Raw genomic sequence first — 19,665 nt, 5'->3', positions numbered from 1 at the left:
GCTTCTATGAACATGTGTATTCACATATTTGTTTGAATATGTGCTTTTAATTCTTTTGGGTATGTACCTAAGAGGGGAACTTAATGTTTAACTTTTTGAACAACTGCCAAACTCTTTTCCACAGCAACTGCACCATTTTACATTCCCACAATGTACAAGACTTCTTCCAATTTTTCCACATCCTTGCCATCGCTTATTTTCCAATTTTTTTATTAGTGCCATTCTAGTGAGTGTGAAGTGGGATCTCATTGTGGTTTTGATTTGTACTTCTCTGATGAAAATCTATGTTAAACATCTTTCCTTGTGCTTATGGGTCATTTGTATATCTTCTTTGGAGAAGTACCTATTTAAGTTCTTAGTCCATTTTTAAAAAAAATTTTAAAGGGGGTAGCGGCAGAGGGAGAGGGAGAGAGCGAATCCTAAGTAGGCTCCATGCCAACACATGAGGCCAATGCTGGACTTGATCTCACAACCCTGAGATCATGACCTGAGCCAAAGTCAAGAGTCGTACACTTAACCAACTGAGCCACCTAGGCACTCCCTTAGTCCATTTTTAAGTGGCTTGTTTGTCTTTAGTTGTTGAGCTGTAAGAGTTCTTTATATATTCTGGATATCAAACCCTTAATAGATAAATGAATTAGCAAACATTTTCTCCTATTCAGTGGGGGTCTAAGGTTTTGTTGTTTGGGGCCTCTCCTATTACCTACTTCCAGTGCAGTGAGAACTAACTGTTGTTTTTCCAAGGTGGATACACAAGTCAAGATCTAGTCAGAAGAAAGAAACTACACAGTAATTTGAACAAGAACAAATATAAAGAACTATTAGCTATAAAAAAATTGGAGTAGGGGCGCCTGGGTAGTGTAGTCATTAAGCGTCTGCCTTCAGCTCAGGGCGTGATCCCCGCATTCTGGGATCGAGTCCCACATCAGGCTCCTCTGCTGGGAGCCTGCTTCTTCCTCTCCCACTCCCCGTGCTGTGTTCCCTCTCTCGCTGGCTGTCTCTCTGTCACATAAATAAATAAAATCTTTAAAAAAAAAAATTGGAGTAATAATATATTGATTTAATAAAAAACAAACAGAACTCTAAAAAATATCAGAACAGCAGAAATACAAGCAGCAGCTACTACTACCTTTGGGCCTGAGACAGAGCACCCAGTGAAGACCCCTCTTCCCCAGGCCTCAGGGTGAAATCCAGACTTTGTTGGAGAGAGCACAGCTATGGCTCCCTGAATGGCTGAGAAGTCATAGTGGTGTCATGCCCATGGAATGAGCTGAAAAAAAAAAAATCTGCCTTCTGGAACTTGCAAAAAATTTGCCATCTAAAGAATTCATGGACAGGAGTCCCACTGGAGATACCCACTATGACTTATCTGAAGAGGTGATGGGGGAAGTTGCTGGCTGCAAGGTACTGTTGCCACTGTATGCTGCAGGAGCTGAATACTGGGTGCTGGAGAAACCACGCATACTGAAGGGGTCTGGCCCTGTGGAAAATGGATGCATCGCAGGAGTGCGTTCTGGAGATGCCAGGAGTGTTTTAGGAGCTGCACACGCGTAGCCTGCCAACTAAGCAGGAGGAAACTGGAAAGAAAACCCCTTCCACCTGTAATGTGTCTCTGGTTCCCTCTACTGGCAAAGCATAAACATCATGCCAAAAGGCAAAGGGAAACTATTAAAGGACCAGAATTATTTTTACAGATCACACAGTGAAGAATGAATTTGGAGTGAAAAGGTAATACATTGATAATGGGCACAGTGGGACTGACCATAAGAAAAACAAACAAACAAACAAACAAAAAAACCCAGCAAACTTGCTGGTAGGAGCAGACATGATTTTGTGCTGAGGGCAAAAACCCACACAGACAGATTTGTCAGTAAAAGTAGAAAACTTCATAGGAAACAAAGAAAGAAAACCCACAGCTCTACTAAACTGAGGTTGCAGACCCTGTTGGGGCAAATGGTGAAACAGAAATGTCATGGAGAGATTCTGGATATGAGGGAGTTATAGTAGGGCCACATCCAAAGCTACCTGTAAGCCAACACATTTGCTTGGAGGAGAACCAAGAGAGCTAAATATACAGTAAAAGTTAAGACAGACTTGGGAGCTGGCTGAACTTTGAATATTATCCCTGAACCACACCAGATCCATGAGCAGAGGGTGGGAGCCTAATGGGCTTGTGGTATAAAACCACAATCTCTACCCAAATCACTGGCTGACAACTAAGTTAGGCAGTTACCTATGCAAATTCAAGTAAGACTTACCGAAAAATAAAAATAAGAATTTAAAAGATGGGGCAACCCTGTTGGGACCCTTCTCATTCTTGAGAGCTTTTTCTGTATCTTCTCTTAATAAACTTCTATCACTTAAAAAATAAGAATTTAAAAGAAGAGTAGAGGCATCAGCAGCCCCATATTGCCAGGGAAATAGATCTTGTAGTTTGAGTCCAGGTAGGGAGCTGAAGAGATAAAAGAACAACAATCGGGGGACAATGATACTACAGAAGTACTCTGATATGTTATCTAAATTGTGCAGCTTTCAGCCACAATAACAACAAATTGTAAGACGTGAAAAGAAACAGGAAATATGACTCAAACTCAGGGGGGACAAAGCAATCAATAGAAATGACACTGAGTAGATTCAGATGTTGAATTTAGCAAACAATGATGTCAAAACAACTTTTATAATATGCTCAAAGAATTGAAGCGTCATTTGTGAAAATGGCAGAGTAGGTAGCTCCATGGGCTTGTCCCTCCATGAAAACACTGAAATACCAAAAAACAAAACAAAACAAAAACCAAAAAAATCCTGTCAGAATCAACTTTATCAGAACTCTGATCAGAACAATCAGAGGTTTACAAGCAACCTAGTGGGGAAAAGGCTGAATCAAGAAAGAGGCAACTTAAAAGCAGTAGGAAAGCTTTCTGGCCTTTTTACCCGCCCTTGCTCCACCCCCTTCCCTGGCTCAATGGTAATTTCAAAGACCATGATCCTAGTGAAAAACCCTGGTCTTTTGTTCTGGGGGAACCAGAGCAGACTTTATTTTCAGAGTATTGTGTTTGTCTATTCTAATCTGTTTGGGGGTTACCTGAAGGACAGATGCAAGGCACTTGTCTTTGTTTTTCCTAGCTCAGAACTCTCTCAGGATGGCAACATCATGGGCAATCTTTGAGAATGTTGTAAGGCAAATGAAAAACCTGCAGCTGACTGGGAGTACAAAACAAGAGTGCCGAAAGCCAGAGAGGAAAATCTGGGGAGAGAGTTTCTTTGGGAAATTAGGACATTCAAAAGTTCCGGTGTATACTGCAGGGATTTACAAAGCTACTATGCATCCCTGGGACATGATGCATGCTCAGAAAAGACCTAAGAAAACTCTAAGTTTTTACCTCTACCTGACCTATAGGCTCAGTGAAGCAGGAAGTGAAGAATAAGGCAGAGTTGCAAATGGCCTAGCTAAGTGTTGTAGGAAAACTCCAACATAGAACTAATCTGCAAAGCCTGGGAATGATTCCCTCCCACTCTTGTCTCACCTACTTATCTATCTCTATATCTATCTATCTTTTTCCTGATGTTCAAGGAAATGTATCCAATCACTAGCTGAACACAATCTAAAAGAAGAGACTTCAGAAACCCCATATGACAAAGAATACAGAATTCAGCAACATAGTTCAGAAAAATCATTGAACACACTACAGCCTAAAGCAAGCAAGCAATAATCTAATCAAAAAATGGGCAGAATATTTAAACAGACACTTTTCCAATGAAGACATACAAATGGCTAACAGACACATGAAAAAAAATGTTCAAAATCATTAGTCATCAGGGAAATTCAAATCAAACCACATTGAGATATCACCTTAAGCCAGTTAGAATGGCAGAAATTGACATGGCAAGAAACAACAAATGTTGGAGAGGATGTGGAGAAAGGGGAGCCCTCTTACTTTGTTGGTGGGAATGCAAGTTGGTTAGCCACTCTGGAAAACAGTGTGGCGGTCCCTTAAAAAGTTAAAAATTGAGCTACCCTATGATCCAGCAATTGCACTACTAGGTATTTACCCCAAAGACACAGACGTAGTTAAGAGAAGGGCCCTCTGCACCCCAATGTTCATAGCAGCATTGTCCACAATAGCTAAATTGTGGAAGGAGCCAAGATGCCCTTCAATAGATGAATGGATTAAGAAGATGTGGTCCATATATACAGTGGAATATTACTCAGCCATCAGAAAGAACGATTTCTCAACATTTGCTACAACATGGACAGGACTGGAGGAGATTATGCTAAGTGAAATAAGTCAAGCAGAGAAAGACAATCACTAGTAATAGTGATAAATGGTTTCACTCATTTATGGAACAAAAGATTGCTCTCTCTCTGACAAATAAATTAACTAATTTTTTAAAAAGTTTTTAATAAAATAAATGGTACCAGGAAAACTACATAGCCCCAAGGAAAAGAATGAAGTTGGATCCTTACCTCACACCATAGGCAAAAATTAACACAAAATGGGGTCAATGATTTAATATAATAGATAAAAATCATAAAACTTTTATTTTTTAAAAAAGATTTTATTTATTATTTGTCAGAGAGAGCACAAGCAGGGGGAGCAGCAGGCAGAGCAGGCAGAGGGAGAAGCAGGCTCCCCGCTGGGCAAGGAGCCTGATGTGGGACTCAATCCCAGGACCCTGGGATCATCACCTGAGCCAAAGGCAGCCACTTAACTGACTGAGCCACCCAGGCGTCCATCATAAAAATTTTAAAGGAAACGTAAGGTAAATCATTCTGATCTTGGATTTGGCAATGGATTCTTAAATATGATACCAAAAACCTGAGCACCAAAAGAGCAAATTAGGTAACTGGGACTTCATCAAAATTAAAAACTTTTATGCATCAAAAGACACCATCAACAGAGTAAAAAGAACTTGTTCAAAAATATACTTTTATTGATGACAATGAAAGAATCAAATTGAATATAATAAATCTGTGTGGATGTGTGTATGTTCAACACGATTAGCCTGTATGAAGGGATTTAAAGAAGATTTGCATAAGTGGAAATACCATGTTGTTCTCAGGAAGATAGCATCACTTTTGTAAAAATGTCATTTCTCACCAATTAATTCATATTAATTTAATAAAGTGATAACCCAAATCTCAACACAATTATTGTATAGGTCGGACCTTAAAAACTTATTCTAAACTTTATCTTGATAGATAGTATGAGAGAACAACCAGGAAAATTTTTGAAAATAAAGAAATGGTGCAATGATAAACAGACAAATCAAGGAACAGAATACAAAGTCCACAAATGGACCTAAGTCCACATGGATTTTAATATGTAAGAAAAGCAAGTTTCAAATTAATACAAAATTAATAATAGATTATTAAATCAATTATGGTGCACTCTATCAACATTAATTTAGGAAGAAAGAATCTGCATCACTCTTTCAACTCAATTCCAAAATAAATTAAATGCACCCAAAGATTTAAAGAAAGCACATATAGTATTAGGAGAGATAATGGGTGAATATTTATATATCTTGAATTTGGATGGCATGATAATAGTGAAAAAGGAAAGACTGACCATGTAAAAACTTAACACTCTTACTGACCAACAACACTCACAATAAGAAGGTATAAGTAACACCCAAAGATAATGCCAAAGATAGACTGCAGAAAAATAGGCACACATATGAGGAAGAGTTCATTTATAAAGTGTTTTACTCATCAGAGAAAAATTATACAAACCCAATAAAAATATGAATATACAACATGAGTAGCAAATTCTTTTAGTCTCTCTAATAATATCCAGCGTTGGAAAATGTATGGGAGAAACACACTTTGGAAGACTATTTGTTAACATCTTTTAAATTTTTACATGGGTACACATTTCAATGGAAAAATTCTATATTCTTGGCAATTGCACTGCAGAAGTCACACAAATATGCAAAGCTATATGGACAAAGATATTCACTGTACATTATCTCCGATAATAATAATTGAAGGAATTAAATAATCATCAAAAAGGCATTAATTACAACTGAAGAATCACTAAATTCTACCTCTGAAATTAATAATACAGTATATGCTAATTAAATTGAATTTAAATAAAAATTTAAAAGGCATTACTTAAATAAATATGATACGCTTCCTACATAGAATAATATGCAGCTAGGAAAAAGAATGAGATAGTTCCACAAAGCATGATCAGACAACTGGACCACAAAACAATGTTAAATATAAAAGCAAGTGAATAAGTGGACATCGAATTTTTTTGAAAAATGTATTTATTTTTGCTGCACTGCATAAAGTTCGGTTACCATGGGTTGTGTTTGGAAAGTGGAGTAGAGAGTGAAAAGAAACTTCCAATATACCATTGTGCATTGAATTTCGATCAACTGAGCGTATACCTATAACTTTAAAATAAATATTTAAACTAAAACAGGAAAAACTCTATGAAGTGTTTAAGGAATAACAGGCTTAGTTAACAGACTTGTTAAGCGTAGGAGGGTGAAAAAAACCAAGTTGCAAAGTGTTGGTGCTCAGGTCAAGCCACCCGAAGATGATGTCACAAGAACACTCTGACCCTGCTTTGTCTACAGAAAGCAGGAAATANATGGATTAAGAAGATGTGGTCCATATATACAGTGGAATATTACTCAGCCATCAGAAAGAACGATTTCTCAACATTTGCTACAACATGGACAGGACTGGAGGAGATTATGCTAAGTGAAATAAGTCAAGCAGAGAAAGACAATCACTAGTAATAGTGATAAATGGTTTCACTCATTTATGGAACAAAAGATTGCTCTCTCTCTGACGAATAAATTAACTAATTTTTTAAAAAGTTTTTAATAAAATAAATGGTACCAGGAAAACTACATAGCCCCAAGGAAAAGAATGAAGTTGGATCCTTACCTCACACCATAGGCAAAAATTAACACAAAATGGGGTCAATGATTTAATATAATAGATAAAAATCATAAAACTTTTATTTTTTAAAAAAGATTTTATTTATTATTTGTCAGAGAGAGCACAAGCAGGGGGAGCAGCAGGCAGAGCAGGCAGAGGGAGAAGCAGGCTCCCCGCTGGGCAAGGAGCCTGATGTGGGACTCAATCCCAGGACCCTGGGATCATCACCTGAGCCAAAGGCAGCCACTTAACTGACTGAGCCACCCAGGCGTCCATCATAAAAATTTTAAAGGAAACGTAAGGTAAATCATTCTGATCTTGGATTTGGCAATGGATTCTTAAATATGATACCAAAAACCTGAGCACCAAAAGAGCAAATTAGGTAACTGGGACTTCATCAAAATTAAAAACTTTTATGCATCAAAAGACACCATCAACAGAGTAAAAAGAACTTGTTCAAAAATATACTTTTATTGATGACAATGAAAGAATCAAATTGAATATAATAAATCTGTGTGGATGTGTGTATGTTCAACACGATTAGCCTGTATGAAGGGATTTAAAGAAGATTTGCATAAGTGGAAATACCATGTTGTTCTCAGGAAGATAGCATCACTTTTGTAAAAATGTCATTTCTCACCAATTAATTCATATTAATTTAATAAAGTGATAACCCAAATCTCAACACAATTATTGTATAGGTCGGACCTTAAAAACTTATTCTAAACTTTATCTTGATAGATAGTATGAGAGAACAACCAGGAAAATTTTTGAAAATAAAGAAATGGTGCAATGATAAACAGACAAATCAAGGAACAGAATACAAAGTCCACAAATGGACCTAAGTCCACATGGATTTTAATATGTAAGAAAAGCAAGTTTCAAATTAATACAAAATTAATAATAGATTATTAAATCAATTATGGTGCACTCTATCAACATTAATTTAGGAAGAAAGAATCTGCATCACTCTTTCAACTCAATTCCAAAATAAATTAAATGCACCCAAAGATTTAAAGAAAGCACATATAGTATTAGGAGAGATAATGGGTGAATATTTATATATCTTGAATTTGGATGGCATGATAATAGTGAAAAAGGAAAGACTGACCATGTAAAAACTTAACACTCTTACTGACCAACAACACTCACAATAAGAAGGTATAAGTAACACCCAAAGATAATGCCAAAGATAGACTGCAGAAAAATAGGCACACATATGAGGAAGAGTTCATTTATAAAGTGTTTTACTCATCAGAGAAAAATTATACAAACCCAATAAAAATATGAATATACAACATGAGTAGCAAATTCTTTTAGTCTCTCTAATAATATCCAGCGTTGGAAAATGTATGGGAGAAACACACTTTGGAAGACTATTTGTTAACATCTTTTAAATTTTTACATGGGTACACATTTCAATGGAAAAATTCTATATTCTTGGCAATTGCACTGCAGAAGTCACACAAATATGCAAAGCTATATGGACAAAGATATTCACTGTACATTATCTCCGATAATAATAATTGCAAAGGAATTAAATAATCATCAAAAAGGCATTAATTACAACTGAAGAATCACTAAATTCTACCTCTGAAATTAATAATACAGTATATGCTAATTAAATTGAATTTAAATAAAAATTTTAAAGGCATTACTTAAATAAATATGATACGCCTCCTACATAGAATAATATGCAGCTAGGAAAAAGAATGAGATAGTTCCACAAAGCATGATCAGACAACTGGACCACAAAACAATGTTAAATATAAAAGCAAGTGAATAAGTGGACATCGAATTTTTTTGAAAAATGTATTTATTTTTGCTGCACTGCATAAAGTTCGGTTACCATGGGTTGTGTTTGGAAAGTGGAGTAGAGAGTGAAAAGAAACTTCCAATATACCATTGTGCATTGAATTTCGATCAACTGAGCGTATACCTATAACTTTAAAATAAATATTTAAACTAAAACAGGAAAAACTCTATGAAGTGTTTAAGGAATAACAGGCTTAGTTAACAGACTTGTTAAGCGTAGGAGGGTGAAAAAAACCAAGTTGCAAAGTGTTGGTGCTCAGGTCAAGCCACCCGAAGATGATGTCACAAGAACACTCTGACCCTGCTTTGTCTACAGAAAGCAGGAAATAAATCTCCCTGTCACAAGAGGTAGAGAGACATCCTTATCAACCAGAGATAGGGAATTCAGAACCAGGAAGTCAGTGTAAACAAATTCTGCTTAGATTCCTTACTAATTAATACCAAACCCAAGTTTTTTTGTTTTGCCCATTCCTCACAAATTATTGTTTCTTTTTTTAAAAAGTATAAAAGCTGCCTATCTCGATCACTTCTTAGGTTCCATATTTGTGAGACCTTTATATATGAATTTTTTTTCCTCCTGCTAATCTATCTTTTGTCCATTTCATTATTAGACCAGACAAAAGAACTCAAGAAGGGGAGGAGTGTACCCCTCCCCCACAAAACTTATTCTTCATTTTCTAAGACTGCATAAAAACGAAGAACAATCCATTTGCATAAAATGAATAAATGCTAGTGGGCCCACACTTAATTAACCTGTCACTGCTATGGTACTTACCTTTTGCATTAAAGGTTCATGTTTTCGCGTTTTCTGCCTTTCCCAAAGGAAGCCACAGGATACCACGTAAGGTCCATTTTTGCAAAAGACGGAAACTTCAGTCTGATCAACAGAACAAATCTACCACCCTGGGGAATCGGCTAACACAGAGGACTCGGTTCCCGACCCGGATAGACGGTAGACGGAGAACCGTGCACGGTGGCCCGGGAGCAGGAGCGGCGGCACCCCTGCACCCAGGCCTGCTTGAGAGCCTAGAGCGCAGCTGGAGGACTCGCCCAACCCCAGCAGAGCGAGGCAGCGGCGCGTGCCCGGGAGCTGCGGAGACTGCCGCTCCACTTCCCCGACCCTTCCGCGGGCCGCGCGCCCTTCCCGCCCCCGCCGCCCTCGTCCCTTGCTCCTGACTGTGAGGGAGGCGGAGGAGGCTGACCGTGCCCTGCTCTGGCCAGACTCCTTTGTGCTGAGCGAGGCTTTGACGGGGTCCCAAGTGCAGCGGGGACGAATGTTTTCTAGAAAAGCTGCTTAGTATTAAAGCTTTACATTTGTGTTCACAAAGATTGCACTAACTTCTTCATGGCTACTAATTTCTTCCTCCAGTTCGAATAAGATACATTTTTTAAAAATCTGTCATCGTCATAGAAGAAATGATTAATGAAAAACAATACTGAGCAAAAACATGCTCAATATATGTAATTAGTAAAAAGATTTTCTCTAATATGCCCATCTCTGGAAGATGCATGATTGTATGATAACCATTTTCTTTTTTTCATTATGTGTATTTTTGCGTATTATTTCTGTATTTCCGGAAAGATCTTGCTTTTTTTTTTTCTTTTCTGAGGTAATGATGTTGGTCACAGATGCTATTACGTTATCATAATGCTGTGCTCCATGTTCTTCCCTTTTATTTACATTTCATAGCTGTATTCCCAAGAAATGTGTACCTTGACTTCTTCTGACGGTTTGGATTTTAAAAGGCACACTAGCAGAGCAAAATCCATATTTTTGAAGTTTTATTTCAAAGACAATTTTGTGCTACAAAAATTTTCAAACAGACAATTAGGACATAGTGAAATAAGCACCGATATTTATTGCCTCATTTTACAAAATTTTAAAATTTTGTTCTCTTTTATGTGCTTGTTTGGCCGAGAATTTGTAAAATTACTTATATATGGTTTCACTCCTAAATACTTCAGTTGGCATAACTCTTAAAAATAAGTAAATTTTCCTATACAACACTACCATTATTTTCATGTTTAACAAGAGTGATAAAAATAAACTGGAGTAAGTATTGCTGAATTACCTAAAATAGAGTCAGTAAGACACTGAGGAAATAGGGTCTATGCAAGCCTCCTGTCTGAAGTCTCAGAATGATGAATTTGGGTTGTTGCCAAACTTCAAGAATCCTGAATAAACATCGGCAGCATGCGAGAATGGATTTATTTATTTATTTATTTTTAAGAGCCACAATGTAAATTTTATTAGGTTGGTTATTATAGCCAGGATTAGGAGTTGACAGCTTGTATTTAACGATAGAATCTTTTTAAAAAAAAATCTTTTATTACATTATGTTAGTCACCATACAGTACATCCCTGGTTTTTGATGTAAAGTTCGATGATTCATTAGTTGCGTATAACATCCAGTGCACCATGCATTACGTGCCCTCCTTACTACCCATCACCAGCCTATCCCATTCCCCCACCCTCCTCCCCTCCAAAGCTGATTAAAATGGACTTTCTGCCTAGCATTAACTGTACCAACCAGCCGTGTATAGAATAGTGTTACCGTAAGCCTGCTAGTACCAATCATTAAAAAAAAAAAATTACGTAATGTGGGTAAAATTCCTCCCTCACCTTTAAAAACTCTAAGTCCCTTTGTCTCTTCATAGTGCAATCTAAGTTGCTGCCTGAATTTGTGTCTCCCAAATTGCAATTCCTAGGACCCCAAATGAAGGCTTTGTTTTACAGCTTTGCTTTATTGCTTTACGGCCTTGCCTTTTCCTATTAGGCAAGAGTAACTGTAATTTTCCTTAATATTTCTAATGTCCAGACCATACTCAAGTTTCACTGACATCTACCAAACATTTTTAAAACACAGAAAAGCCATAGAAATCCCCTCAAGTTCAGGGCACAAGGTTTATAAGGAATGTAGTCCTGAATCACACTGACTCATGATGTGGGAAACAAAGGTAGAAGACAAAATATTAAATTTCCTTACCACCTACAGCTCAGTGTGTCCTTGAAACAGGTGGAGGGACATTCCTCTAGGGACTCAACTGCCTCAGTGCTAATAAAAGGCAGTCCTAGCCTAACCCCACCCCCCCAACCAGGATCCTGTAAGTCTACTTTAACATATAAAAATTCCTTTGGAAACTTCCTTTATCTCTACACCCCCCAAGATACATGTTGGCAATCATTCTCCAAGCATATGACCCACTGATATCCATCTGAAGTGTCTCTAAGGTTTTATTAGACAGTAATAAATGACCTTTTCCCAACAATAGCTATCCCCTCAAGGTCCTGGAAATCTTGCTTCCAGAATTCCTTAGAGACTTGCGTCTCCCTAATCCCCTCCCAACTTGACAGTATATAATGGGCCACTCCTCATGACCCCAGGGCAGTTCTTTCTGCCCACAGTCCTGTCCCCTGTGCTTTAATAAAATCACCACTTTGCACCAAAGACGTCTCAAGGATTCTTTCTTGCCATCAGCTTCGAACCCCAACGTCTTTCCTACATCAACTCACACACAGAGTTCTGGGACCATTCTTTTTGGCTCCTTTTGCACACGTGCGTCCCTCATTTCACCTCCCTCCTTCAGAGACTCAGGTATCTCCTGGCTGAGTATCTCTGAGCTTTGGTGTGTTTGCACCTGTGGAGGGTTGACATGTCAGCTGAGAAGGCAGAAGGGCACAAGCTCCACGAGGCCTGGGGACCACCTGGTATGGTCCTTGGAAGTCCCAGTTACCCCTCAGCTAAACTTTAGAACCTTTTTGAGGTCAAAGGCAGGGGAAATGACCCCAGTTCGGGGGGTGCAGGTGAGGGAGAGTCTTCCCCAGGGGCAGGCACTCGTGAGAGCCCGGGTGTGTGGGGACCATGTGCCTGAATTTACCTCTGTCACCTGTAAGGCAGGTGATAAAATCCAAAATGACAGAAGGAAATTGGGTAATAATAATAATTAAGTCTGGTTTCTTATCTGAAAATTAGGACATTTATAATAACTACCTCTTGGCAATTCGAAAAATGTAAACTGTAAGGCATATAACCAAGTATCTTCACTAAGAATAGTGATAACAGTTGTTGTTTCTGTTGAGTAGTTATTAAATCTCACAACTATCCTACGAGATAGGTATAATTATCTGCATTTTTAGAAAATAATGCATTTTTTAAAAAACAAACTGAGGCTCAGATTGGTGAAATGATATGCTCAGGTCACAGGCTAGCCAGTGATGAAGCTTACATTCAAAGAGTAATGCGCTTTACACCCAATCTCATACTCTTTCTAATATCACAGCATTAGAAAACAACTGTCCCTAAATCCCCAGTGGTAAAATCCTAAGTAAATATGACTGGAATCTCACCATGTAACAAATGTATTTTGAGATTTCTAGTGTCTTTTCAGATCCCTTGAGTCACGTTAAGGCTCCTGGTCTCTTCTGCTCTACAGGTCCTTTATGTTTTAAGTCTGATATTCCAGGAGAGTCAGGATTGTGATCTTAAAATTAATTTGATACCCAGGCCCAGGTCCAGCTCCCTTGGGACAAAGCCACTCTTGTAGGAAGCAGGGGGCCTCTGGTAACAAGAATCTTACCTGGAAGATAGCACCCTCTTGACCTTAGATCTCTCTCCAGAGCTTCAGAGAAGAGGCAGAAGAGCTGAGAAGGGAGCAGATGGTAGATTTTCATGGCCAGAAGCAGATCTTGATCCCCCTATCCAAAATGAGCCCGTCCTGGTGATAACGTCACCTCCAGAAGCCACCACACTATGTGACAGTGGGGGTTTTGAACCACCCTTAAGAAGATCAAGGTGAGCTGGGGTGGCCTGGGGAAACTGCTTAGGAATGGTCACTTCACTGGAGAGCTTGTAAGAGTGGGGTCTTGGTGTAAGGAATAACCAGGCAGAGGAAGGAAATTCTGTCCCCACTGTCCTCAAAAGGCCCCTGGTCCCTTTGATGTAGTTTTGGAATATAGTGAGGTTCAGTGGGGTGGAGTCCAGAGCCGATGACCAAGAAAGAATTCTTGAGACGTCTTTGGTGCAAAATGGTGGTTAATTGAAGCATGGGGACAGGACCCATGGGCAGAAAGAGCTGCTGCCCCCCAGTTGTGAGGGGTGGCTGATGATATACCACGGGGTTGGGGGAGGTGAGGAAAAAGGGAGGTTGAGAAAGTACTTTCATATGTTTAAGAAGACTCAGAGGATACCGGAGGCCCTGCCATTGTGAGGGTTGTTTGTCCCTCTAGCAAGGGATTAGCATTAAGATGGTTTGGAACTTCCTGGAGGAACATTATACTCTGCCTGCTTCAAATATCTGTCAATGGGCTGCAGATTATAAGGACATTTAATTGTATCTACATTTCCTTCTGGAAGCTAGATTATTGACAGAAATGCGCTAAGACATTTGTAAACTGAGGGAGACTCCTGTCTTACAGGATTGTGATCTCTATAAATTAATTATTTGTTTCTCCCTTCCTTAGCTTTAGGGACAGGCAGGGCTAGGTAGGGAGAAATAGATAGGGGGCTAGTGATCAGGCTTACAGAAATCCCAAAAATGCTGAAGTATGAGGAAACCAGAGATAAGGGAATTAGGAAACCAGAGATAAGAGAACAAACCTGAAGACCCTGCCTTAGCCCTGTGGAGTGGGTGTCTTTTTTTATGATAATCACTTGTGACTAACAAAGAATAACCAGACCCTAAAGAGGAAGTAAGCCCTGAAGTTGTTATCACTAGTCCTTGGTCACTGGTGATATCAGTAGAAATGTTAAAAGGATTTAATTCCCTGGTTAGCTTTCTATAAAAGACCAACCCCAAAGGCCCTCATTGGCAATCCTGTCTGGACCCCTGTCACTCTTGAGATGTTTTTCTATAATAAACTTACAGCTTTACTCACTCTCCTTTGTCTGAGAGATTCATTCTTCGATTCTGTGAGACAAGAATCTAGCTCTCCCACTTCAGATTTATCCTTCATTTCTACTTTTTAATATTTGTCATTACAGTTTCATAAAAAAAATAGGGTTTTATATGTTTTAATGTATTTTCCTAACCCAGTCTATAGTATTCTCATGATTTTAAAGTTATTTGTTATATCAGCAATTCCTATTTGCATTATTTGTGAAATTTCATTTTAATACAGAGACTGAATAAAAAAAAAAAGCCCACAGCAAAATATGTGCTAATTGGCCTAATCTGAAATCTAGATCTTTTGTATTTGTGTGTGGTGTTGGAATTTTCTGCTGGCAGCATTCTCTAACTGCTGAGAGGAGAGGGGACACACACTCACTTATTTTAGTGCTCTGCAACTCTGTGCCCCCAGCTGTCAGTGGTTTTGTTCTGTTTTGCGTAAGTCATCTATTCATAAAGTTATAAAATCTAAAAAGGTATCGCAGTTTGAGAGGTCCACAAGACCACCTGCAAGTTCAGTCATTTGCTAGAAGGACTTACAGAGCTCAGAAAAGTCATTGTACTCAAGGGTATGGTTTATTCCAAAAAAAAAGATACAGAATAAAATCAGCAAAGGAAAGATGCACATAGTGCAAATCCAGGAGAGACCAGATGTGAGCTTTCAGTTGTCCTCTCCTAGCGTTCATGTGGATACCGCATACTTCCAGCAACAATGTGTGGTAACACACATGGAGCATTGCCAGCCAGGAAGCCCACCCAAGCCTTGATGTCTAGAGATTTAATTGGCATTTGGTCACATAAGCATGGCTGAATTCCCACATGGCTGATCTTTGTCTCCAGAGATCAAACTGATAACACAAGGCCGAAGGCCCACATCATAAACCACATCGCTAGCACAGACTATTTGGCATACACCCAGGTCCCCCAGGCAAAGAGACTCTTTATCAGGCAGGACATCCCAGGGCCTTAGAGAATTCCTCTCCGGAGGCGACAAGAACCAAACCTTTCTTTGGACAAGGAAAACCCTCTACTGCAACAGCCATCCCTGTCTTCATCTACCCTAGTGTCCTCTGCCTCCTGTAAGAAACACTTTTATTGTAAGTTTTTTGTATATCCTTCCATTGTTTAATTATGAAAAGGCAAGCAAATATCCTAATTCTTAGCCAACAATTTGTATACTATATATCCCGTTCCATCCCTTAGGTTTTTTACATAATGTGTTCTAGACACTTTTCCTATCAGTACTTAGTGAAATTCCTTATTTTCTTTCTGTAGCTGCGTTGTTTTCCATTTTATGAAAGTACCATTGATTTTTTTCACTATGTTGCTTGAGAAAGATGCTTAAATTGTTTACAGTGAATGACTTTATATATCAATAATTCCATATATGTGTATCCAAGAGTAAGGGAAGGGGAAATATAGGTTAAATGTTAGAAATGGGGTTACCTGGTGAGACATGAATGCATGTTTAATTTTGATAAATATTGCACTATTGTCTTCCATAGAGATTGTGACATTTTGCATGCAAAGTATTTGTTCATTCATCACTCATTTAATTGAACAAGTTCTATGCACCAGGCACTGTTTTAGTCACTGGTAAGATAGTAGTGAACACAATAGACAAAAATCTTTCCTCATGTAGCATACATTCTAGAGGCAAAAAAATGTACAATAAACTTTAAAAAATATGTCATAGTATGTCAGAAGTTGAAGAATTGCTATGGAAAAAAAATAAAGCTGTAGAAGTTTCATGGAGAGGGTTTAGAAGGATAAATAATAATTTTATAATTTTTTAAATTATATTATGTTAGTCACCATACAGTACATCCCTGGTTTCTGATGTAAGTTCGATGATTCATTAGTTGCGTATAACACCCAGTGCACCGCAATACGTGCCCTCCTTACTACCCATCACCGGTCTATCCCATTTCCCCATCCCCCTCCCCTCTGAAGCCCTCAGTTTGTTTCTCATAGTCCATAGTCTCTCATGCTTCATTCCCCCTTCTAATTACCCCCCCTTTCTTTATCCCTTTAGAAGGATAAAGGATAAATAATAATTTAAATAAAATTATCAGATAGGCTTCCATGAGAAGATATTTGAGAGAAACTTTAAAGAAAATGAAGGAATAAGCTGCTTAGGTATCTAGAGAATGTTTATCCTGAGAAAGTAATTAGTCCTGGGACAAAGTAGTGCTGGAGGGGTTCCAGGACAGCATGCAGGTCAGTGTGACTAGAGTAAAATAAGTAATGGGAGAGTAATAAAACAGACTCAGGGATATGGTTCATGTGGGCCTTCAAAGGCCATTGCAAGGAGTCTGACTTCTGCTGGGGCAAGATGTCAAACCACCCATTGTGAAGGGTGACATGGTATGGATTCCCTCAGACCCTAAGACCACAGCTTGAGTGCAGGTGATATATGTTAGAATGAATTTCCAGGAAAAAGGTAGAGGATACAGAGAAGATTAAAACAGGAAAGAGGGGAAACAGTCAAGAGTGATCACACCGATCACAGTGGGTTGTAGGCTCCGTCTCTGTGGGAACACTCCAACAAAGTAAGGAGCTGCCTCTCAGAGGTTCCTCCTGGGAAAAGAGGTGGAATATTTATTGCCTGGTCTTTGTCCTTAGTTGAGGGCTGTTCCTGCACATTCAGCCCCCTGCCCTGCTGCATTTATCAGTACCAGTTCCTTTAGGCTGGTAAACTTACACAGTGGCATCAGTTATCACCTTTTAATGGCTAATGTCTCCTACATTTTTGTCTTCATCTTAGACATCCCTCGTGAGCTCCAAAATTATATAATCAGCTGTGAAGTGGATAATTACATTTGTTGTTCACAGAAATTTTGAGCACAGTATGAGCATGGTTGCTACACTATGACTCTGCCTAACCCCATTCTCCTGTTCTTCCAATCTTAGTTTATGGCATCAGCACCCACCCAACTGCTCATGCATTTTCTCTCTGTAGCTACCCAAGAAATTAATGACCAGATTTTGTTTTTCTCTCTTATAGATATGGTTTCATGTGCTTCATCCCCATTGCTTTACCTTAAGATAGCTGGTCCTCCCTTTCTCCTGTCTCTGCACTCTTCTTCTGGAGCATTGTTTCTGAAAGACAAATCTGGTCATATGTATACTGCCAGGGCTTACATGTATCTCTTTGTTGATTCCCCATTATCACAGCAGAAAATCTGGATGGGGTAGATGAAGAAACCTATTTATAATTTTATCTTGAAAAAAGTAAAGCATAAAGCTTGATTAGTCTATTAGTTTTCTGTTGTGCCAGACCACAAACTTAGTAGCTTAAAACAACATGCATTCGAGAGGGATTAAGATGGGGGAGGAGTGGGGGACCCCTTTTTCAGCTGGTCCCCTGAGTCGAGCTGGATAGGTACCAGACCAGCCTGAACATCCACAGAATCAGCCTGAGATGGAGGAAGATACATCTGGATCTCTACAAATGAACATCTCCAGCACTGAGTATTGAGGTACGAAGCGGGGAGCTGTGAAACCACGCACAGATATTGGAAGATAAACAGAAGGGGGAGGGACCTGCCACGTTTGGGTGCCAGGAAGCGGTAGCCACCTGCATGGAGGAGCAGGCAGACTCGTGGATGGCACCCGCGAGAAAACAGACTGGGACCGTGAGCAGGGAGCACGCGCCACCAGACTTCTCACGGAACTCCAGTGTGCTCACTGGATCCCGACTGAGACTGGGTGCTACGGGAGCGCGCAGGGGCGGCTGGCAGCTGGCGGTGTTAGAAATACAAAGGACAGAGACATGCTAGCCCGGGAAGTGAGGGCTGGGACGCCGGCAGTGGGGTGCACAGCCAGGGATGCTGCAGGGTTGAGCAGCACCAACAGAAACAGAGTTAAAGTGGCCAGAACATAAGTGCAGAACGGTCTGCGATCCCTCTGTTTGGAGACAGAGGCTGAGATTTGGCCACTGCTGCTCTGTCTGTCAGAAAAGGCACAGCAAACCGCCAGGGAAAGCCGCCAGAGAACAAAAGCCTGTAAATACCGGCTCACAAGGTGCCCATCCCCATCCCCCCTCGCAGGAGACACAGAGACCTTACCCAAACAGGGTTGCCCAAGTATTGGCATGGCAGGCCCCTCCCACAGAAGGCAGGCTGAAAAATCAAGAAGCCCACATCCCTAATATCCCTACAAAACAAGGGCGCACGGCCTGGGTTCCGGTCAAATATTTGGGCTCTGGACCACCCCGCAACCTCTCCTCATCAGAATGACCAGAAGAAGTCCCCCCAGCAAAGAAAAGACAATGAGTCTGTGGCCTCTGCCACAGAACTAATATATATGGATGTAACCAAATTATCAGAATGGAATTCAGAGTAACAATGGTCAAGATGATGTGTAGACTTGAAAAAAGTATTAACGAAAATGTTACTGAGAATATAGAATCTCTAAGAGCGGAAATGAGAGCGAATTTGGCAGAAATTAAAAATTCTATGAGACAAATGCAGTCAAAACTAGAGGCTCTGAAGGCCAGGGTAAATGAGGCAGAGGAACGTATTAGCAAATTGGAGGATGGGTTAGTAGAAGAAAAAGCGAAAATAGAAGCTGGGCTTAAAAAAATCCACGCCCATGAATGTAGGTTACGGGAGATTACTGACTCAATGAAATGATCCAATGTCAGAATCATTGGCATCCCCGAGGGGGTGGAGAAAAACAGAGGTCTAGAAGAGATATTTGAACAAATTGTAGCTGAAAACTTCCCTAATCTAGTGGGGGAAACAAACATTCATGTCCAAGAGGCAGAGAGGACCCCTCCCAAGCTCAACCATGACAAACCTACGCCACATCACGACATCGTGCAATTCGCAAATATTAGATCCAAGGATACAGTATTGAAAGCGGCCAGGGCAAAGAAATTTCTCACTAAACAAGGCAAAGGTATCAGAATTGAGTCAGACCTGTCTACACAGACCTGGAATGAGAGAAAGGGTTGGGGGGCATTTTTAAACCTCTTTCAGAGAAAAACATGCAGCCAAGGATCCTTTATCCAGCTAGGCTGTCATTCAGAATTGATGGAGAAATAAAGACGTTCCAGAATT

At 39.6% G+C, this 19,665-nt stretch overlaps 1 long non-coding RNA gene across 1 annotated transcript in view; it reads right to left on the bottom strand.

The window, feature by feature from the left end:
- LOC117796960 overlaps positions 1–9,855 on the bottom strand; it is a 67,425-nt gene extending 57,570 nt beyond the window's left edge. Inside the window, exon 1 of the long non-coding RNA XR_004621753.1 lies at positions 9,489–9,855. This is a non-coding gene — a long non-coding RNA (uncharacterized LOC117796960). The remainder of the gene's footprint in view (positions 1–9,488) is intronic.
- Between the last annotated feature and the right edge of the window lie 9,810 nt (positions 9,856–19,665).

This window comes from Ailuropoda melanoleuca, chromosome 17 (assembly GCF_002007445.2).
Source record: "Ailuropoda melanoleuca isolate Jingjing chromosome 17, ASM200744v2, whole genome shotgun sequence".
Classification (NCBI taxonomy): domain Eukaryota; kingdom Metazoa; phylum Chordata; class Mammalia; order Carnivora; family Ursidae; genus Ailuropoda; species Ailuropoda melanoleuca.
The sequence above is the reverse complement of the archived record's forward strand: the minus strand, read 5'-3'. Positions and strand labels throughout refer to the sequence as shown.